Source organism: Ambystoma mexicanum, chromosome 9 (assembly GCF_040938575.1).
Source record: "Ambystoma mexicanum isolate Mex_15411 chromosome 9, UKY_AmexF1_1, whole genome shotgun sequence".
Lineage (NCBI taxonomy): Eukaryota > Metazoa > Chordata > Amphibia > Caudata > Ambystomatidae > Ambystoma > Ambystoma mexicanum.
Window position 1 is genome coordinate 765370297 of NC_090931.1, and position 24463 is coordinate 765394759.

Sequence of the window (24463 nt, forward strand, 5' to 3'; positions counted from 1 at the left end):
TCCTCCCATTCTAGTGGAATTGAAGGTAATGATTACAAGGATTACTGAGCCCTATGTAAGGTTTCTGTTGGGTTGGTAGCCTGTGAGTCAGTGTTGGAGGAGGTCAGTGCCTGTCTTTTGGAAGGAAAAATTGGGTGATGCACATGGCATTGAAGGTGCTGCGTTAGCCAATGGGAAGCCATTGAAGCACCCAGAGGGCAGCAGTGATGTGGTCTCTGGGGGCGGATGAAAGGTGAAAATTGGCTGCAAGCTTCTGGATCAACTGGAGCTCTCTGAGCTGATAGGAAGGGATGCCCACATTAAGGGAATTGGCATAGTCTAGGTGGGAGACAATGATACACAACATTGCTGGGACTCAGTGAGGGTAGGATAGGTAAGGAATGATTAATCTAATGATGCAGACATAGAAGACAGGATCTACATACAATGTTGAAGTGATTAGAGAGTGTTCTGTCAGAATACATGGTGCATCCCACTGAGCAAGATAATGTGGGCGGGGGGCCTAGGGAGAAAGGCCAGGGGTGGGTCAGTGGAGGAGTGTTGTTTTACTGCAGATCAAGATTTCAGTTTTACTAGGATTAAGGAGGAAATAGCCGTCATGCAGTGGTTAATTTCAGTGTGGCACGAGGCGAGGTCAGGATGGGGAGAAGCCAGAGTCTTGGGGATCTTTAAGATGATCTGGGTGCCATCCGCATAGTTGAAACATGTTAGGTCATGAAAGTGGATACGCGCAGGAAGGGGTCTCAAGTATAGATCAAAGTGTTGGGAGATAGAGAGTCCCTTTGTGGGACCCCATTGGAGACAGGGTGTGTTAGGCAGAATCACCTGCAGTACCCTTTGGGAACACTACAGGCAATTAGGACTACAAGTGTCAGCACAATTTCACCTTTGGTACAAGACTATACTACACAGTAAAGTGGCAGCGATGGCTGAGCAGCCAGACTTATCTCAAAATTTTAAGTGAGCAGTGGAACAAGTTACACAAAGGACCAACAAATACAGTGATTCAAATATACACTTATTCAAGGTTTCTTGGTAAAAGAATATAGATGTATTTACTCAGTCAGTTAGAAAACATTACACTAGCATAAGCAGCTCAATATCACACACTAATAAACCACAAAAATACAACCGGTAAGTAAAGAACAAGTTTAGCTCCAATGACGTGGGGGCAAAATGGCACTTCAGATACTAATTAAAGGAGTAAAAAGACAAGGTTATAAGAATAGACAGCCCAAATACGTTCATAGGCAGGGCAAAGGGTTTTAGTTAAATACAACCAGCAATTCTTTTTATTAGGACTGGGCCAAAGTCAATGGTTAGAGTCTCTTGTATAAAATAGCACAGTTCTGGTATATAACGGTTAAGTCTTTGCCACTGCGATTAGAAGAATTTGGCTAGGTGAAAAGTTTAACGAATGTTAAGGGAAGGACAAGTCTTCGTAGTTGAGGAAAGTTTCACACACTCTCTGGATGTCCGAAAAGATTTCCAGATCGCGTTTGCACAGTACCTTGTTAATGAAGAAGAGCTGTAGCTGAGGCAGTTGTTCCTACCAGTTTGAGCAGATCTTTCTCTTCCTGAGCTTCTGTCGTGGGGCAAGAAGGAGGACGTGGGGAGGTTCCTGCACTGCCCAGGGATGAGGCCAAAAGCTTTAGCATGACGTCGGTTTACGGTGTGAGTGTCTTAAAGTCCACGAGCTGGTTTCCTTCCCTCTGGCTATACGGTTTTCAACAGCACTCTGATGAAAGTTCGACCAGATGGGGACGGTGTCCAGGTGGCTTGCAAGTTGGTTGTTCCCACCAAACTCAAGGGAAGAAGTTAACCTTGAAGGGCTTCTCTGTCGATGGAGTTTCAGGCAATTCGGACCTGCAGCAGGGCTTCACCGGTCATCCAGGAGTTGCAGCAGTCCTTTTCCTTCAGCTCGTCTTTGGTTCTTTCGTCCCAGTGCTCGACTCTGCTTTCTAAGTCCCAGAGGCCTGCTTTTCAACAGTTTTCCCCCATTCATTCTAGCCTGGCTGTCACTCACACGGTAGGGTGGGTGTCCTTGCCGGACAGCCAGCCGGCTAATCACGCCAGGGTGGATTTAAGTCTCCTAGGAGACTACGCACATGGAGTTTCGGGCACCTGCCTCATCTCCTGTCCACCCCAGACACTCAGGCGCCAGAGGAGGGCTTCAGCATTGAAGCCCGCCAAAGGCCAACAAACAAAGGAACCAAACCTGGTTTGGCACGCGGAGACAAGCACAAGAAGGACCTTTTCTAAAAGAAATGGTGAAAAAAGATGACCGGAGTCTGTTTTTACAAAAAGGTCTTGGGCACCATATTGAAAAACATGGCTGATCGGATTTTTAGCTACCATTGTTAGCGGTCGGGAAAAATCATGGTAGTTTGATCTAAACCACTGCCACCAGCCATTTAAAGTATGTAAGGGTAACATTTTACTGTTACATGAGTGTTTTGACTCAGGGGAAGCAACCCCTCCAGCACTCTATAGGAAGATAGGGTGTGCTGGGTCAGTACATTTGAAGAGACTAGTAAAGTCAGTTTAACATTAAATCCTCTGGGAGACGGTAGTCAGTCCCAGAGAAGGTATTTAAACCATGGGAAGTCTGAAAGACAACCATGTGCCACTGCACTGAAGGTGCCTTGTGACACACAGAAAAAGATTATGCCTATGGAGTTGTTTTAAAACTCCATAAACAAAAGAACACAAAAGTAAAACACACATCAACATACATGAAAGAGTGGGAAAAAAGGCCCACACCCTTTCCAGGTAAAAAAATAAAATCCTAGAAATCCAGCAAAGTTGCTGTGGGTCTTAAAAGTTAATAGAAATTAGCACATATTGAGAATTCTCCCTAACTGGGTGTAGGGGAGAGGAGAAGGGGAATAGGATGATGATTTGTGAATGTACCACAAGGTAAGACGAGATCCATCTTAATGCAGAGTCCCTGATGCCTAGAGAGTGGAGTCTGTCTGTGAGGATGATGTGGTCGATAGTGTCAAAGGGTGCAAATAGGTCAAGGAGGATAAGTTCAGCACCGCATTCTGAGTCTACTATTCTTTGTGGATGTACAACCAGACACCCAAAGCACACACATGACTGCTGAAGTAGACATGCACACAGACAGACTTGTAGGTCAACATAAATCTTCAGTGACAGTGACCATCACCCAAACATCACTGAATCACATCTTCCATGCAAACCCTACGTGTGCCACTGCATGCCACTATTGGGGTGAAAGATGTCACCAGTCATGAACATGATTGACAGTGCACAGCCTTACCTGCTGGCACAGCTGTTCTGCTGTGAATCCCTCACAGCCTCCACCTAACACTGTACCTCCACATTGGGGTGTGGAGGGCCAATGCCTAGCAGAGGGAATGGGTTCTAGGGTGGAAAAGGCTAGTGGGTGGACCTCTCTGGGAGTGTGGGAAAGATACCTATAACAATATAGGACATTGTTTTGGACCACTTAAAGGAGTCAGTTATGCAGACTGTACATAGGAGAATCAATGTAGATTGTAATCTGAATCTGTATGTGGGAGGTTGTAGCAGTCCGCAAAATCATGGCAGTTAACTCCACTGCGCATGGCCACATGTTCAGTCCTCCAACTCAAAATGGCCTTGAGAGGTATGGCCCATGACATGAGGTAACCAAATAAAAAAGAAAAGAATGTCCATCTTGAAAGGGGCAAAATTAAAAAAGTCCACCCTGGAGTGGAGAGAAGAGGGGTGTCCACACATGTGAACCAAAACATTATAAAAAGAAAAATCATACACCCTCCAGGGGTCATGGACTCCAGGGCACAGGTAGAAGAGGTGGTGTGGTTCAGCTGGCATCACCATCCTGTGGTGGATCCTCGGTTGTTGCATTCTGACCACGCAGTGCCAAAGTCTGGTCTTCATTGACTATGGCAACTCGTAAGACAGATGATTGCAGGAGGGTCCCTGTTGCGATGTTCGCCATGAGAGGCCAAAGAGTATTTATACATGCTCACTTGAGTGAGAAATTGTCTCAGGGTCGCCATCTCTTGGAAGTCTACATCTACGAGCTGCAATCTTTTTTTCTTGGCTATCACGTCTCTATGAAGGGATTCCTTAAAAGATGCCATATCTGCCTACAGGCTTTTGATATGGGCTTCTACGTCTTGATCTTGGAAGAGCCTTGAATACTCCATCTCTGAATGCAGTGTTTCCTTCAAGGTATCAATCAACTGCCAATGATGGTATCTTTAGGCCAAATACTCTGCGTCCTGTGCAGCTGTTGAGGAGATGAAATGATCAGTCAGGCGATGGAGGTCCCTGGCCATCTTCTGCAGGACATCGCCATGTTGGGTACTTGCTTGCAGAATTTGTTGCTCCCACTCTGAGTGTCTGGCAGGCACACAACCACCACATTTGCAGGGCCTACCAATTTGGGCTTCCATAGCCCAGGCCCGTCGCAGTAAGCACACAGTAATTTGCTGGTTGTCTGCAACCCTCTGTTGGACAACAGCCTCCACTTTCTGGTTCCATCATGGGCAAAAGCAATCTTGTAGACAATGTATCCACCTTTGATGCTGGGCTTTCCACTGCCTGGCCCAGGTTCTCCTGGCTCTCCTCCTCTGATTCTAGGGTCTCAAGGAACTCTTGGAGCTCCAGTGCATCTGGACTACCCATTGCAGAAACCCTCCATGTCCCTCACTATGTCGTCCACATCAGATTCAGCAGCATCATCTGAAGAGTCTGCAGTCCTGCTGATGATTGACTGCAGCAGGAGGAGATTCTCACTGGGCACAACAATCCAGGCGACACAAGTGAACAGTTGTGCATCCTCCTCCTTCCCCTCCTCTACCTGCTCCTCCCATTCTGCTGTGTCATCACCTGTACAACAACAGACAACAACATTCAGAGGCATGTGCACTTGGCATAGCATGCATATGTGAATTACAATGCATACAGACACAAAACGGCCTGCCACACATATATCACACATTGCAACTGAGCACACTGTGGCATGAGGCACAGACGAATGTCATTCGATTACCTGTGCCATCATATCAGGGTATATTAGGTCATGCGACATGCCATGGTTTGAAGGATCAGTAGAACATAGATACTCAGAGACATGATTGAGAGTGCGATTCCTACCAGTGGATGGATGGAGGTCTGTGCATCATCAGTGAGCTGCTACTCTACCCCAACCGTGTCTTTTTGCAACGTGTGTAAGTGTGTCCTGTTCATCTGTTGGCCAAAACTACATGCATGCATATATTTTGCCATAATCTCCCTAACACCCATTGCCATATTGCCCTCGGCCAGATACGTGGTTAGTCACGCTCAAATGCATTTCAACCATGTGTGCGGAGAGTGTGACTTGTAAATGACCAGTGCACACTTGCACAGCCACTGCTCTATTGACACTCAAAGCTTGGAATGTACATTACTCAAACATCTATTGACCATCCACTTCTAAACCTGTCTGGAAGACGGCCTCATGCATTTTTGCTCCTAAATTGTTGCTCATCCACCTCCACCGGCAGACAGGGCCAGGGAATGGATGACTGTGACACCATCAAACCTTGCTGTTATTCCTTGAGAGTCACGATTGGCATTCATAATGAACTATCGGCATGCATGACACTGTGAAGTGTCCAATAAGATGTGTCTTGCATGCTATTGCCGGTATCCCTACATATTATCCCCACCAAAAATATTGCTGTACATATGGTCGTTTGTCTCGCCATAGGCAATATTTTTTGGGAGGATAACTTGTGGGTGCGGGGGTGTCCCTTGCACATTTAAAAATAATGCAGTGGTTGCAGGGGTGCGCCCTGTAGGGTCCATGGCTCAATATCGCCACAAAAATATGGCAATATTTTTGTATCGTGATATTTTTGTGGGGCTATTAACACATGGAACCCTATTGCCACAGATAGGTGTGTTTTGACAGCAGGGAAAAGCTCTATACAGTGATGTGTACTGTAAGATCAACGTGAACAGCACACAGACCCCACACAAATACCTCCCTGAATACAGAGCATGTGATGGAAGTGTACATGGTAGCATTTCTGCAGTGCCCATGAATGGCTCAGGATGACTCCAGCCAACTCCACCACAACATTTATGAGAATATCATGAGGAAATAGAAGCACATTTGAAATGCACACACGGCACTCACCTGATGTGGCTGCAAGGGTGTCCATGCCTCTCATGCCAACCACCTGATCACTGCTGAGACATCCACTGGCAACCTCTTCAAATGGAGTCAGCTCCTACTCTTGGCGTGAACATCCTCCAGTTGCCTGGGTAGAGGCCTGGTTCCCACCAAGCTTCTCCTTGGTCCATCGCAAGAGGTCACCCAACCTCTTCTGCAACTGTCTTGTAGTGTGCCTCTCCATGCCACAGGCATTGATGAGGCCTGTGACCTTCTGGTGCACAACAGGAAATATGCTTTGCACCACTTAAATGCCTCCATCACTGTGTTGGGTAGAGTAGGCGTGTAGCGTGCAGCGTATAAAGAATGAATTACAAGCTAATCCCCTTACTCTAACCTTCACACTGCTGCCTTCCGTGAGTGCATGAGCCACACCAGTTCCTCCTCTCTCATGCCATTTGCCCTGTACTACCTCCAAACCTGAACATCTGCTGCTGCCTGATTGTGTGTGAGTGCCTGCTGACCAGCAGCAATTCCTTGGAGTGCCTGACGTTGCCCCATTACCTGTTCTCCTGTGGCTAACCAGTAAGGCTCTTTGGATAACTCATCTGGCATCTTGGGACACCACCTCTCTCTGTTCCACCACCACAGCTGCACAGCACATCGTCAGGGACCAGCTCCACTACACCTGCCTCAAGGGGTGCCATGTACATTCCATCGCCCTCTCCATCGACCAGCACACCCAAGGTGAGGCAGTGGACTGCCCACACTTCGCCTCCACTGAAATTGCCATCTTGAGTGATCTGATCTAGGCGAAGGTATGATGCCCTCTTCAACCCACAGATGCAGCTTGGGACGGACGGATCTCTGAGGATCTGGGAAATCATCAAGGATGCCATGAAAGCAGAGGGGGTGGCAGTCCGCATTATGAACCATGTCAGCAAGCGCTGGGACGACCTCGAGCACATGTGCCAGGAGAAGGCGAAGGCGGGCATCGATGCAGGTGCCACCGTGGAGGTGCACTGTGTGGCCCAGCCATTATATAACACCCCTTCACATCTGGCTCCTGAAGCTCCTGGAGAGGTTCAACCCAACACTCCACGCCTAGATCCTTAACTTTCAGCCATGGATCGAAGCTGCTGGTGAGTACCCACACGGTGCACTGCTCTACAGTGTGTGTGTGTGTTCTGCGTGATTTCAGTAAAACCCTCCGGTACACAGCATGTGTGTTGCACTAATCTTCACCGGCATGCAGCCTCAAGCTAATTCTGGGCATATGTGATGGCATACATCTGTTAAGTGGAGAAACTTTGGTATGTCTACTGTCAGTTCTTAGTGAGAAAGTGCACTCATGAGCATGCAATGTGAGTTGATGACAGCAAGTACTCAGACTGGTACAGATGCCAGATTGAGATGTTGGAAGCATGTGAAGGACATACATGCGCAACAGGTATATCGGTTGCTCATTTGGAACTGATGATTGCATCATTCACACTCAGCAGCTGAGACTAGCACATGTGTATGGATGTCTAGTAATGCATATTGGTGCATTGAACTCTCAGGGACGGCTGTGTGACCTGTCAGCCCACTGCATGAGGGGCCAGACATGACGTGTCATCATGGCATTTTTTGGGGCTGGGAGCAACAGCATTGCTGCCTGTACCTCAGCAACGGATGCCTGTACATGTGGCATGATTTCAGGTTAAACTGTGAGTGGTGCATGTTGCCACATGTTATTTGATGTACAAGTTCCCAAACAGGTCTTGTGAGACCTCTCCACCTGCTCGCAAGACCATGCTGTGTAGAATACAATTATGACTGGCTCAAGGGGTTCTGCATGAAACAGGATAGCTTGATATCTATGGTGTACCCAGCAGTGCACTCTACTTGCTTGGGGAGGTCCCCCGGACAAGCTATACTCTTATGCGCTTAGCGGTTGTCCACCCTACCAAGGGAACTACTGCCCACCCCCTACCTTTGTGTTCTGCCTCCCGCGACTGCGCTGCGGGAGGTGGTCTTTGGGGAATGGGCGACATGTTCAAGTTGTGATGCTTTGAACTGCCAGTTGTCCTCTCTCAATGCCCGGTCATCTGATAGTTGACCTTAGGAATGCATGGAAGGTTCAGGTGGCTGGCCTGCTCCAGAAGACCGGATGGGCTCCAATCTGGAATATACTCCTACTCTGTCTATGAGAAGACATTATACTTTTGACCAGACCTCCTCCTTTGTCACCCAGGGTGCAACGATTACAAGTAAGCAAAGTTGCCTTCCTCTGATGACAGTGTGCAAGGGTCCTGTCTGCACTCCACTTGGTTCTCGCTGACACACCCAGGCTCCAACATCTCCAAGATGGCCAAGGGTCATGCCCCATGCAATGGGCCAGGAGAGCTTTGCTTGCTGGGCGTGCTCTTCTTTATTTTATTTATTGCATTTATTATATTTGTAAAGCGCACAAAAACCTGAAGGTGTCAAGGCGCTGTGAGAATAGAGGCATGTTTACAGATACGTACAAGTCAAGTATGCACATGGGGTTCCAAGTCATATCAGTTCAGTTAAACAGACATGTTTTGAGTTTTTTTCTGAAGATAATCGGAGAGTTCTCCATACGTAGTTGGGGTGAGAGGGAGTTCCAAAGTGCGGTTGCTTCGGCGTTGAAGCTGGATCCTCCTGCTCTCGTTCTTCTGAACTTGGCTGTGTGCACAAGGGAGGCATAGTCAGTTCTGGTGGGTTTGGAAGAAGTCGGTTTGATGATACGCTCTGAGAGTTATTGGGGAGCAGTGTTATGGATGCAGTGGTAGGTCAAGATAAGAGTTTTGAAGGATATACACCAGTGGGTGTCTGTGCAGGCTTGAGAGATGTAGTTTGATTTCTTTAGGCTCTGGCCAATGCAGGGGGTGTTGTTTTGAACAATTTGTAGTTTATGTAAGTTACCTTTGGAGGTGCTAGCGAGGAGAGATTTGCAGTAATCCACCTTGGAGCAGATGGTGGCTCGGGCAATGTTGATGCAATTGTCGGTGGAGAGATACGGGCGGGAGTCGTTGATGAGTTTGGCTGTATATGCTGATGTAGATGCAATGGAGTTTACATGCTTGGTGAGTGAGAGAGTGGAGTCCATGTGGACACCCATGGTTTTGACTTCTGGGGAGACTGGACTGGTGTTGTTGTCAATGGTGAAGTGTGAGTATTAATTTTATAAGTTGGCTAGCAGTGCTGGGCTGCCGACCAGAAGGATCTCAGTTTTATCGCAATTCAGACAAAGCCCATTGGCCGCCATCCAGTATTGGAGAGATTCATAGATGCAGTTAATTTTGCCAGTGTCTTGGTGTTGGATGCCGTAGGGGGCATTAGGATCTGGGTGTCATCGGCGTAGTTGGTATATTTGATTTGGTGGGAGTAGAGGTGGTCAAAGAGGGGCTTGGTAAAGATGTTGTAAGGTGGGGGAGATGCATGAGCCTTGGTGGAACCCACAGGTGATGGTGGTGGGGGTAGAGGAGTGGTTACCGCTGAAGACCAGTGAGGTGTGGTCGGACAAAAAAGATGAGATCCATTGGCAGGCTTCATGGGAGAAGAGTGGGGCTGTGGAGAGGTGGTTGCAGAGTATGGTATGGTCAACGAAGTCAAAGGCTGCATGTAGGTCTAGTAGCATGAGGAGAGAGAGGTTTCCAGAGTCACAAGCATCATCTAGTTGTTTTTTTAGATCCAGGTGGGCGGACACAGTTAGTGGCCATGGTGGACACTGGATTGGCGGGGACTGAGGAGGTGGTGTTTTTCTAGGTGATCTTGGACCTGGATATAGATGGCAGTTCTATTATTTCAAGAGGAATGGGACAGAAGTGATGGACCTGTAGTTTGGCGGGAATATCAGGGTCCAGAGAGGTTTTTTTTCAGGAGGGGGTTGCTCCAGGCTTCTTTGATGGAGGATGGGATGGAGCACGAGTCGAATGATGCATTGATGATGGCAGTAATGAGAGGGATCACAGGCTTGAGCATTCTTTGAGGAGGACAGATGGGCAGATGCCTGCTTTGCATATGGAGGGCTTGAGGCTGTTGAGGAGTGAGGCAACCTTTTTGGTGGTGATGTGGCTGAATTTGAAGAGGGGGTAGTGCTCAGGAGTAGAGGTGGGAGAGAAGGGACTGAGATGGGAGCGTTGAGGAAGTCGTCTTTGTGCTGGATTTTGGTCTGAAGGAGGTAGATTTTGTCCGAGAGGCTTGTTTAACACTATTGCACCTGGCTACATTTTTGGGGACAGTGGAGGGAGAACGGGCATGGGACTCCAGCTCTCAGAGTATTTAGAAGAGTTAACGAGAGTCCGATTTCGCGTTAGTGTTTCTGGAGGAGTAGGTGAGTGCTTTCCTGAGGTGGATGACATTATTATAGGCTTCAGCATTGGAGGCAAATATGGTCTTGTTCTCAATGGAGAGACATGTGAGCCAGGCACATTTGCTGGCTCGCTTTTGGGAGCGGACGGTGTGGAGTTCAGGGTTGTACCAGGCGTTGGTAGGAGAGGATGGCTTAGTGGAGCGTTTCTTTAAGGGTTCACGAGTGTCTACAGCTGTGGTGAGGGTGGTGTTGTACACAGTGACAAGTTTGTCAATGTCCTTGCCAGTGGTGGATGTGGGGTGGGGGTTGAGGAGGGGTAGGATGTGGTCTCTGGTTAGGTTGCAGGTGCAGCGGGAGTTAGTGGGTGGGGGCTGGTGGGTGTTGCAGGGGTGCAGGATAGCTGGTGGGGATGGAGATGATGATGAGATTGTGTTCTGACCAGGCACATGGGGTGTTTGAGATGATGAGGGGATGGCAGTTGTGTTGGAGCAACCAGTCCAGGGTATGACCAAGGTGGTCTGAGTGGTCACGTTTTATGCCGTCCCACCAGGGTGCCTGGCTGACAAATGAAGCTCAGATGCACCTCAACAGCAGGGCATGCTGTCTGTCTGGCTCCCTGTAATCCACTGGATCATTTGGTGCACTTGGCCCATCTAGGGTTGTAATATATGGCAGCCTTAGACTTGGTGACAGGCAATGGCCGGAGCATGCACCCTCAGGGAGTTCCCCCTTACATGGGTGTCTCTCCCCTCGAAGCTTTGAAAATGCTGAGCAGCCCAGCATCTCCCAGGCAATCAGATCAGAATGAAAGGGGGCTCAGCTGTCTCCAGGTCCAGGCCGCAGTGTGGCGGTTGCAAATCCACATGAGCCATGTCCTTGCCAATCTCCAGCGAGCCTGTTTTTCCCCAGCATTCCAGGACGACCACTGTTCTGCAGGGTGCCACCCCACCCTTCACCACATTGGTGGTTGAGCAGACTGGGCACCCGGCGCCCACATGACCGTCCTGTCCACCCAATCCTTGCACGTCGGGGCACTCTTGGGTACCGCAGATGGCCTGCGAGTGCGATGGTCGGCCTGAGACTGGCACATGGCTCCCCCTGTTGCAACCCTCCAGGAAGTGCAGCTACCTAGTTGATCCTCCCACTAGCATATGCTTGTCTCAAAAGATTAAGCCATGCATGTGTAAGCACACACGGCCGGTTGAGTGAAACTGGGAATGGCTCATCAAATCAGTTATAATTCCTTTGATCGCTCCATCTGTCACTTGGATGGCTGGGGTGTTACGTTCACCTGGTATCCACAGGGACGCCACCCAGCCAGGTTACTCGCTGGTATGCTTCTCAGCTTTGCCCTGATGTGGTCTGCGGGGAAGGTTCTACCTTGTGGTAGAATTAGCCATGCTCTCCGTCCTGCTTTCTTTGCAGGGGCGCGTTGTCTTTCATGGGAGAGTGCTGTCCAGTTACTTCACAGACCCCGGCCCGTTTGATATTGTTCAGGTAGGTCTTATTGCTGTTTTGTTGTTATCCTGCATGCCTTTCTTTGTTTAAAATGTCTCTTTTTTCTCCCTTGGGTATGCAGAGCTTCAGCGCGGTGAACTGGCTTGGTTGAGCCCCGCTGGTAAATGTTGGCATATTAAGAGCGCAATGATGCGGTAAGTAAGCGTTATGCGCAGCGCTGCAAAGTCTCGCCTTGCTAACCTGTGTTTTCCTTCCTTGTAGATCGCTGTGTTCTTCATTGCGAGTGGAATGTCCGGAGTGGTGCCAGCCGAGAGGCGACCAGCCAGGTAAGCCTTTTGAGCAGTACGTAATTTGTAAATGTCTCTACTGCTTTCTTTAATGTTGCCTCTATCTTCCTCTTTCAGGTCGTTCTGTCCGGGAGGTGTGCAGATTCGAGGACGCTGTTCTCAGTAGCTGCAAGTGTTTAAAGATGAAGACTGCAGGTGAGATGCTGCTGCTAATGATGCTCCTTTTGTCTCCTTGCAGGTTCTGCTTCTCCGAGGTTCGAGGGAATAGCTGGACACAGTGAGCGTCACGTTGCAAGCTGCAAAGTAACGCAAAGCGTGTTGCCTTCTTTGGGCGTGGTTTAAATAGCCCCAATAAAATAGTCCACGAAAAGTAGTCCCTAGGCTACCACACCCAAAACACTAGACCGCATAGCTTGGTTCTTAGGAACCAAGCTTTGTGGATGCCTCCATGTTGGCTGACAATAATAAAGTAGTTCCCAAGCACATTGTTTATTCATGGTGTATGAGCCTGGCGCCATAGGCACCAGGACTGGCCCCATGAGGGCTTTTGAAGAGGATGCCAGGCTCTAGAGGCCCGAGTCCTGACTCCACCTGGCCAATGGGTTTGCCAGAGGGGGTTTTGGGCAAGGGTCATGACATGTGGTAATTCTAGATCTAATAAATATGCCTGAGACTGCTTACCTCCCACAGTGCGTGCATTCATCAGACCAAGACCAACCCAGGCTCACCCGGCTGTTTTTGTGACTCTAGATGGCCTCAGGCCAATCGCAAGTCCCAGTGACTGCAACAATACATTCAGATGTACTGCCCTATCAACTTTCAGATGGTACTTTTGTGTCTACCATGGTGACCACAGGTAACAAGGAAACAGGGTTCAATTACAGATAGGGAGCCTGAAAAACAGCTACCACATCCAAGGAAGGCAGCAGGCATGGAAATTAACCAGTCCTCACTAGGGAGGTAGTGACGAAAAATAGCAACACTGGACTCTTTCAAGGTCCAGTAATTGGAAGGAGTGCACTTTAAATCCTTTAACCAGGATCCATTGGAGGAAAAGTCTGGCGCCAGCAGCTGCAATAATCCGAGCTCCAATAATGTATGTTAAAATGGCTGCAGTTGAAACTCTCATACTTGGATTTTGGGATCAAGTTGGCAGTCTTCTGTGAGGCAAGCTATCGCTTGTAACAGCCCCTGCCTCTTGGTGCCCCCTAGATGCTCTTGACTGAGTGTCTTGAGGGTCCATCGCATTTACTTTGAAATAAATAGAGTGTTCAAAGCAGACCGGTCACCTGAATACTTTAGCTAGGTAAAATTGAATAGGACTCTGGTTCTATTTTGTTTTGTTTTTGGAGCTGGGGCCATGATTGAAAGGGATGGCCGGGGGTATTCGTATGGACCGGCGCAAGATGAACCAATGTGAAAGCATTTGCCAAGAATGTTTTCATTGATCAAAAACAGAAGTGGGAAGTTCAAAGACAATCAGGTACCATTGTAGTTCCGATCATAAACGATGCCAACCAGCAATCTGGCATCGTTTTTCTCATGACCAGCTTACGGAAACTGCTGTTGGTACTCTTGTTCAAAGGAGGATTGCCTGACATTTCAGTGCTGGACTGCCCTTGTGGGCGGGACAAAGACTGATATACAAATGGGTATTACTCCTTTGTGGAAGGTATTGTGAGCAAAAAGTGATGGCTCCGGACTCTCAAAGTGGCAAAAAACACAGAACAGGTTATCAGGCAGAGTTCTTTCTCAAGAGAGGCGCCTGCTGCTACCAATTCTGTATTTTTACAAGGAACTTAGGGTTGGTCACCCTAGGTTACATGGGGGAACCCAGATGTGGATCCCTTGCTCATTGTGCTCAAAGAGGCACAGCTCCACCTCACTGATGAGGCCCAACAAGGCCGAATCACGTGTCTGGAGATACTGTTGGTACTCTTGTTCAAAGGAAGTTTGCCTGGCATTTTGGTGCTGGACTGCCCTTGTGGGCGGGACACAGACTGATATGCAAATGGATATTCCTCCTTTGTGAAAAGCACAGTGAGCAAAAAGCGATGGCTACAGACCCTCAAAGTGGGAAAAAAACAGTGCAGGATATATTGCCATGTTCTTTCTAGAGAGGGGTGCCTGCTACCTTTTTTGTATTTTTGCAAGGAACTTGGGGTTGTTCACCCTAAGTTACCTGGGGAAACCCAGACGTGGACCCCTTGCTCACTGTGCTCAGAGAGACACAGCTCCACCTCACTGATGATGCCCAACACGGCTGAAACACATGTCTGGGGTTGCTGTTGGTACTCTTGTTCAAAGGAGATTTGCCTGGCATTTTTGTGCGGACTGCCCTTTTGGGCAGGACAAAGACTGATATGCAAATGTATATTCCTCCTTTGTGAAAAGTACAGTGAGCAAAAAGCAATTGCTGCAGACTCTCAATGTGGGAATAAAACACAGAACAGGTTATCACACCATTATCTTTCTAAAGAGGGGTGGCTGCTACCTTTTTTGTATTCAAATTGCTGCATTTGAAAAGCTCATAGTTGGATCTTGGGATCGATCTGGCAGTCTGCTGGAGATCCATTGCATTTACTTTGAAACAATTTGAGTGTTCAAAGCAGGCTGGTCACCAAAATACTTCAGCTAGCTAAAATGGAATTCAGGTTCTATTTTGTTGGTTTTTGGAACTGTGGCCATGACTGAGAGGGATGGCCGGGCAAATTCGTATTGTGCCGCTTGAGATGACATTCTTGGACCAGCGCCAGCGCCAGATGAACCAGGGTGAACCAAGGTGAAAGCATTTGCCAAGAATGTTTTAAAAACGGAAGTCGGAAGTTCAAAGACAATCAGGTACCGTTGTAGTTCCGATCATAAACGATGCCGACCAGCAATCTGGCATCGTTGTTCTCATGACCCGCCAAGCAGCTGCCCCAAACCAAAGTCTTTGGGTTCCAGGGGGAGTATGGCTGCAAAGCTGGTGTCAAGATGTGACGGAAGGTTACCGACACCACTCCCGAATCACAGAAGCCGAATTAACTCGACCCTCCCACTGTGATTTGCATGGGTTCCCAATGGTAGAATGTACAGGTGACCACATGGCAGCCAATGGGGGGAGGAGGGATTAGGGAGAGGTTGCGGATGGGAAGGGGGCATTTAGGAACACCAGAAAGAGGGTTAGGGTAACCAGATTGGATAGGTAGGGGAGTTTCGGAACAAAGACATATCTTAATACACATGGAGCATCGTAACCCATCCCTGAATTCCTGACCTAAATGTGCACATACCCTGCTTGATACCTCTTATACCTTCCTACAATAATAGCTTCCACACCTGTCCCATAGTACCTCTATCACCAGGACTCTAACACACAGTATGCCATGAAAACATATAATGATCGATTAGTAAACATTGGTCATTGCACAACGAGTTGGGGGCAGATCTCTCTCTGCTGCAGGGGCCTCCCTCTGGAACAGCCTTCCTGCCTCCCTGAAACTTGAGGAGAACCATCTCCGGTTCCGGAAGCACCTCAAAACCTTCCTCTTTGCCTCTGCTTTCTCTCCCCGTCTCCCCTGCTAATACTACTGAAACTGCACTGAATCTGCAACTGGGCCACTCACCATTCTTGGACCTTGGCCCAGCCACTCTCCCCTGCACTGCCTCCCCGGCAAACCCTGCACTGCTGGACTGTGTCTGTATCCCTACAGCCTCCCTTCCCAGCATTTGTCGGCACTTACCTCGCACTAGCCACCAGCTGGCCCTTGTTATTTATCCTGTATGCTGTATGCTAATAACCCTGTACTGCACTTTCCCCTCTCCCTTTCCCCCATGCACTTTTCCCTTCCCCTCTACCCTTGCACTTGCACAATCTGAATGAAACCTGGCCTAGTAGGATCGCTGTCTATCTGCCCTTGTTTCCCCCCCCACCTCGTCGTGCCTTGAAACACTTGTGTACGGGGGCATTACTAATGCCATATCATACCATATTATATCATGAGGATGGCCTAGTAAACATTGAGCATGTAACGTATGCAGTTAACTTGAATAACAAAATGAACACGATGAAAACATGGATGACACATGTGGGAATCATTTCCCAACATAAAGCACAATACTCATGTCCTGATAGGTGAGATGATCCATGGAAAACAAGCAACAAATACATAAAGCAAGCAAAATTCTAGTCTCTCACTCTATAGGCGCTTTAACGTGTTATGGTCTTACACGTTTGCCAAATAAGCCATGTTTCCCTTCATATAGCATCCACTAGTTCATATTCCTGGAGCATTTAACCCTGTGTTTCCTTTCACAGAGCATCCACTAGTTTATATTCTCTAAGCGCATAACCCGTGTTTCCTTTCACACAATGTTGTCATGGAAGTTTCATTCCCTTAAGCTGAAGCACAGCTGTCGGAGCACTCAACTCCCACAGCACCTCTATGAATGCACTTGCAGAAAATCAACAAGAGACCCGCAAATAATACCAGGACACTTACCTGAACGTCCTGGAGCCCCGTGAGGCAGCCAGGACACTGTCGAGTATGGCAAGCAGTTCACCCCAAGCTGCATACATCACCGCCATCTGGCCCACATCTCCTGTCTGCAACTTCATGCACCAAACAGTCCCAGCAAGCACTCCATCACCGCCGCTGCCCCGGGTCTCCGGTTGCTCAACTCATGTGCCACACCTCACCATGACCGCCCGTGCTGTAATCTGTTTCAATAACGTGCACCATGGACGGTTGGACGGGGAGCTTTATCCCGGCCGCAGCTGCATGCCATCCGTCCTGCAACACACTTTGCAGGAAACATGGGAAATGATCTCACCATGACCGCCCGTGCTGTAATCTGTTTCAATAAGCTGCACTTGGACGGTTGGACGGGGAGCTTTATCCCGGCCGCTGCTGCATGCCATCTGTTCTGCAACGCTCTTTGCAGGAAACATGGGAAATGTAGTCCTGCCTTGGTCCGGCCCCCTTCTGCACTGCCTGATTGCACCTCTCTGCCCCATCCCTTATTCCTGACATCTGGAACTTAAAGGAATTGACGGAAGGACACCACCAGGAGTCGAGCATGCTGCTTCATTTGACTAAACACAGGAAAACTCACCTGGCTGCACATGGAAAGTGTTAAGTAACTTCAATTCAGCAATCCCACTAAGTCAGTGCCTCGTCTGGCATGCCCAAGGGAAACCCTTATTTACATATTTTTATGACAAGTTATACTCTGGATGATAAACCCTTATATAACGCCCCTCTCTTTGAATCCCCCTGACCTCACTGAGCCAAGAAGTAGGTTTGTTTTGCACTTTAAAAGGTTTATTGAGAAAGTAAACAATATATATATATATATATATATATATATATATATATATATATATATATATATATATATATATATATATATATATATATATATATCACACTTTTATGAATACATTAATATTTGATAGCACACTTAGGCATATGACAGTGATCAATAATGGATGATGTTACACTAGCACACTGATTTAATTACTTAGGAGTTAGTATAGGGAGGATAAGGTAGCTGAGAATACTTTTATGATTTCAAGGACATGCAATGATGAATAAAAATGCAGTACAGAAATTAACTGATAGGGTTTCACAAGAGATAATAAGTTCACTTTTCCCCTTGTGGCAATTCACTCCCCCCCTATGCAATATAAGAAGATGGAAGTAAAGCACACAGTTTTCAGGAATGCAATCACAATACAATACGAATTTCAGTTCCCCCCTAGCAAGTTTAGAGAAACAGGGATGGTTTTAAACACAGGCAAAAGTACTTTTAAATGTGGTATGCAAAGAAGGGAAAAATATGCTCAAATGATTGTAATTCCCTGTAGGACATTCAGGGTAGGTGATAGCTATTTAAGATTAGTTCAAGTCACACTGGCAATGTTTCAGGAATGATTATGAGAGGGAAAACGGATTTCAGCCCTTGTGAGCAAAAGACGGCTATTTTTGACAGGAGCTAATTTTTCAATTCGCGGCAATTTAGTCGCATGCCTCGAGCACGATTATGGAATAACTATAAGGAATAGAAAGCTTAGATTCTTAGCTTTAAAATGAAAGTTAGATCTCGTTCCTAGCACACACGGTTCAAAAGATACGGACGATTTTGTGGAGATAGATTTTCAGAAATGAAATTAAAGTTTCAGAATGACAGATGCGCTGTGGAAGGTTTTGGATCAACAGGATGGACAAACAATTCTATGATGCAGTTCTAGATAGGTGGAAATGGTTTGAATATGATTATTTTAAACTAAGAGATTGGTTTGCACAGTTCTGGCTGAGTACTCACACTATAAATTAGAAATAGGCCGTCAGGGTCTGGTCAGGTTTGGACTGGACTCCTGGCGGGTGGTTCTGATGTCACAGCTTGCTGGGGCAGCTCTGCTCTACTGGTCTTGTCTGGCACTCGGCACTGCACGACGGCCTGGATCACTGGTTCTGCTGGTCTGGATCAAGTGGATTCTGGATACAGCACTGCTTTCTGGGTACTGGCACAGGGTTCTAGCCAGAATCAAACAGCTCAGCCCGGCTGTTTGAATAATTTGCAAAAGATTTTGAGGCCTGCTGAAAAAGGATTCAGCTGGTGGTTCAGGCCTCACTGTTCTGAAGTTCTGAAGTCTGGATTCTAAGTTCTGGAGATGGTCCTTCTGGATATTGTCTGGTCCGGCAAAGCGCTTCGCAAGAAAGGAGAAAGTAAAGTCTCTACTTGGGTTTCAGTGTTCCTTTTATGTCTTTTGAAAATGGGTGTGTGCGTGGGCATAACTAAGCCTGCAAATCACAACTTATCATTGGCCAAGCTCTCCTCTCTCCCTTGATTCGGGGAAGGAATGGAGTGTCATCAGGCATCAATTTTATGGCATACAGAAAGAACACTCCACTTGTCAATTTGCACACAAATCTATTTTTGATCCAAATATATATTTATCTATGTACCATTTTTCTAATATTATATGTCCAGTTAACATATTTTCTGTAGCACCAAACCATCCAATCCCTGTCTTTTTAAGATGCTGTGTCCACTTATGACAGAATTCTGCCCTTTTCATCAAGAACACAACCTCTAAACTTTTCCAGAATTTACACAAACATGCACAAAGAGTATGGGCATCAGATGATAAAGTGTCAGATTTTTAACATGCAGACATTCGGAGTAATACCATATTTTCCGCTACTACCCCCCAGGACATACCACATAGTCCTAACACCTCTTAAAATGTGCACAGAAAAATCACAAGAATAATGTAATTAATTATATAATTTTGACAAGTCCGTACTATGAATTATCCATCTTTTTAAAATTATGCTCTGGCCCAGAGGGGTGTAGTTTCCCAAAGCACATGGTGGAATTTCTGGTTTGTCCACTTCCTCCAACTCAGGTTGCTCACAGAGGCACTGCTCCTCCCAGTTTCTTCCAAGAGGAAGCCATTTACAACCCCCCCTAATTTAACATTTGCCTGAGCCAAGGAAAGCTCATTGTTCTATTTCCCTGCTCCCAGGTGCTCCTCCCCTGATTCAATCAGAGAGGTGTAATTTCCTTTTGGTGGGAACAGCAGAAGGCAGCCAGGCCTGCAAATGCAGTGGCTGGGCAAGTTTCTACTCCTGTCGGGGGTAGTTGCCGGGCAGAATTCAATCTCTTCAAGCCAGGCTTCAGCCAAATGTCACTTTTGTTCCCAGTTTTTCTTCATTCAAATCAAACTTACAATTTTTACACATGCAGCTAGAAAGCTGATTCTAAGTTCAAAACTATGACATTTAAACAGTTGCTTTAGCAAAACAGAAAGGTGATGGCTGGAAGGTATTGAATTAATCATAACCACGGGCAAAGCTCTGGGCAACCCTCCAGACCATCGTTTTTCAGCCTGCCAAGCCATTACAGAAGGGGAAAAACCATATGCAAATCAGGCTTGGTCCTACCCCAAAAGGGGCAGTCCACCCCGAACTACTAGGCCACATCCCTTCTGCACGAGACCACAAGCATCCCCAGACATGTTTCAGCCTTGTTGGGCGTCATCAGTGAGGAGTAGCTTGGGTCTCTAGGCCCGGCAGACTCGGGACCCACGTCTGGGCATACCCGTCCCACTCGGGGTGACTTTAGCAAAACAGAAAGGTGATGGCTGGAAGGTATTGAATTAATCATAACCACGGGCAAAGCTCTGGGCAACCCTCCAGACCATCGTTTTTCAGCCTGCCAAGCCATTACAGAAGGGGAAAAACCATATGCAAATCAGGCTTGGTCCTACCCCAAAAGGGGCAGTCCACCCCGAACTACTAGGCCACATCCCTTCTGCACGAGACCACAAGCATCCCCAGACATGTTTCAGCCTTGTTGGGCGTCATCAGTGAGGAGTAGCTTGGGTCTCTAAACAGTTGCAACATATGTGACACTCAACAGTAGGTCACGCATTTATTTTAAACATTTAGATTTTAGTGGCTGTAAGTCCAATTTCACTTAAGCTGCTGACATCCACAGCTCTGCCAGTTTTGTTATAAACATTGTTTTAGGCTCTTCATCTTTCCAGATTTTGTATGCACACAAGACTGCCAAATGTCTGCTGGTGTTCAGTGATATTTTTGAATATCTTGCAATGTTTAAAATAGGCATTTTTAGCTTGCATTTCAGAGAAACAAAGGTGATTTCAAAACGCTCATTGAGCTAACAGGCACTGTTGTTTTTCCTTTGGCACCACCTTTCACTCATGGCGCTTCTGGCCCACCACGCTCGCACTGGTGGGTGGCAGGTTAGGCAACCATTTTGGTGTGCGCAAAACTGCGCGGTTTTCCTGGATTCTGGTGCAAATGTGGGCTTTTCAGCCATCTTGGATTTTCTAAGCCCACAGCACCAAATGTTGCAGCATAATAACTTGAACGTGGGTCAAGACACCCAACAAAAGGATGGACAGTTGAATAGCTCTTACTTGATTCTGTGGGTGAGCATGGCCATTCTTATTTCATGGAGCAATTTGTCTGGTTATTTCAGATGAGGAACAAAACTCCTCCATGCTAACTGGTTACTTGACCCTAGTGGTCGTTGTTCAACATTTTAGAGGGTTAGTGGCATTCAACCACACAAGATCAAGCAATAACAGGTCTGTGATGCCCTTAGATGTCTGGGGCTGTATGCGTGCACCACTGAATGGATCAGCGTGTGTCAACCTGTGGATAACCTGCTGATCCCTGTTCGAGATAGGGTTTGGGGATTGCAGTCATTTCCGATGAACTAAGCTTGATTTGATTAGTCCCTGCCCTTTGTAAATACTGTCCGTCGCCTCTACCGATTGGATGGTTTAGTGAACTCCTCAGATTGGCTCTGCCGGGGTCAGCAGCAGCCCTGGCAGAATGCTAAAAGACAATGAAACTTGACTGTCTTGAGGAAGTAAAAGTCGTAACAAGGTTTCCGTAAGTGAACCTATGGAAGGATCTTGAAAGGTGCAGCAGCCGGAGGGAGAACCGCAAGCCCATCCTCGGTTCATGGAGTCAGGTTGCTTGGGAACGAAACCCAAAGAGGGTGGATATACTCCATCTAAGGATCAATACGGGTGTGAGACCAATAGCCAACAAATACCTTAAAGGAAATTTGTAAAGAACTTTGAAGAAAGAGTACAAGAGGGCAGGAAACCATCGAAAGTACACGGCCCCCTGCTCTTGGTATGACTGTCGACTGGGATGAACTGTCTTCAGTGCGCTCTGACCATGTTGCGCTGCCAAGCTGGGTGTCCCAAGAATGGACAGGGGTCTGCAGTGATGCCAGTTACCCACCCGGCTCATCTTCAAACACAGATCAATGAGTCTAACTTGTGCGCGAGGCAGAGGGCCGCACAAAACCCAGTGGTGCAATGAAGGTGAGTGCTGGCGCATTCCAGCTTAGGTGGTATCCCATGGAGGCAGCGCAGTCGGTACACCACCAGCCCATCTAGCCCACTCTTTCAGGGAGGTTGTGGATGAGCAACTGTGATAGAACCCAAGAGATGGTGAAGTATGTGCAGGGCGGTAAATCTGGAGGAAATCCATAGCTTCCAACCTGGGTATAGGCGCAAAACACTAATCAGACCATCTAGTAGCTGGTTACCTCTGACGTTTGACTCAGGATAGCTGGTACTCAGAAAACCCAGTTTTATCTGGTAAAGCGAGTCAGCAGAGGTATTTGGGCCGAAACTATCTCAGCCTATCGTTAAACGTTAAATGGGTGAGTATTCCGGCTCACTGTCGTGGAGCCCGGCATCGAATGTGAGTGCCCAGAGCAGCCTCTGACACACCAGGTATCGAACTAGTTAGTAACACCTTCATCAGGGATCCCAATATCCCCATCTTTGATTTTACACCTATATCAGAGGAGGAGTTGGCTTCCATTATTAATAAACTTAAGGCAACCAACTGCACAGGGGATCCCTGTGCTTCGACAATTATCAAAACCTGTCCCCCCTCTCTTGTTCAAGCCATATGTAAATTTGTAAATGCCTCGTTGCAGAACTGTTCAGTCCCAGACGATTTGAAACAAGCGTGGGTTACCCCCTTACTGAAAAAACCCAGCTTGGATCAAAACGTCCCTACAAATTATCGGCCCATAACTAACACTCCTTTCTTGCTTAAGATACTGGATCGAGTAGCATATATTCAAATCGCGCAACATCTAAACGCCCACCCTATTCTTAATAATTTTCAGTCAGGATTCAGACAAGGGTTTGGTACAGAGACCTCGCTTCTTGACCTTAAGTCACAGTTACTACAAAGAATGGACTCTCAAAAGATCTCTCTTTTGATCTCCCTAGATCAATCAGCAGCATTCGATCTCGTCGATCACGCCATATTAGCAAACAGGCTTATGTCAGTAGCTAACTGTTCGCAGGCCGCCACCAACTGGCTACTTTCATTCCTATCCAACAGGTCTAGCAGGGTATGTGCCAACAATGCCAAAGCACCTGCAATTCAGACATTGTTTGGAGTGCCACAAGGCGCCAGTTTGTCGCCTTGCATCTATAACATCTTCATGTCTCCTTTCTTTGCCCATCTGGCCCATGAGGGCATCCTCTTTTCCAACTATGCTGATGACACTCAATGTGTCATCCCTCTTACAGGCCAGCATTCGGAGGATGAAAAAGAACTTAATCGCATCTTTGCTATGATAGAACAATGGATGATGTTGAATAATCTTGCACTCAATCGCAGCAAGACAGAACTCATGGTTGTAGGATCTGATAGCATCATAGCCAAATTAGACCCAACTTACAAACATTTCCAGCTGGGAGATGCTCTAATTTCCACTCTTCCCAAGGTTAAAATCCTGGGCGTGGTTTTGGATCAATCACTCAAAATGAACTCTTATGTGGCCAGTACCGTTTCTTCCGCCAACTATTATATTAAATTGCTATCCCATCTGCGTCCGTACATCTCCCAATCCAACGCTGAGACCATCGCCCGAGCCATTATCCGCTCCAAACTAGACTACTGTTGTAGCCTTTTAGCAGGCTCCAGTAAAAAAATCATCAAACGCCTTCAGGTGGTTCAGAACGGAGCTGTTAGAGTGGTATCTGGTCTTGCATACAGGGTACATGTCTCGGAGGCACGTTGAGCACTACACTGACTGCCCGTAGAATCAAGAATCTGCTTTAGACTTATGGTTATCACTTTTAAATGCCTTCAGGGCAAGATGCCCTCCTACCTGCAAAGGTACATTGGAATAAAATCCTCAGCCAGAAACCTTCGGTCCAACAACCGGAACCTGCTCCAGCAGCCCAGAGTCAAAGGCAAAAAGGCACAATGTGGTGCTTTTGCCTCTGCTGCACCGGCGCTTTGGAACACTCTGCCAGACCAACTGAGAAACTCATCATCCCTGAATACATTCAAGAAGGGCCTTAAAACCTTCCTCTTCAAATAGCTGCACCTGGTTTACGGTTACTCTTTCCATTAGATCACTCAGCCATTCTATCTCCCCTTTCTTCTATGTTTTTGCCTGCGCCCTCACACCTATGGGTTTATGGTGCGCCATACAAATGCTATACAGTAAAGTATAGTAAAGTAAAGTGTGCCACTTTTTGGTAAGCAGAACTGGTACTGTCAAGGCGCTGAATGCTGAGGCTTATCAGATCCGAAAAAAGGTGATGATTGATATAGTCAGCAGGACAGTGACCATGGAAGTTGGAATCCAATAAGAAGTGTGCACAAACTCATCTGCTGAATCAGCTTGCCCTGAAGGTGGATGGGGCTGGAGCGTCAGACCCATATCCGGCCATCGCCAGCAGCG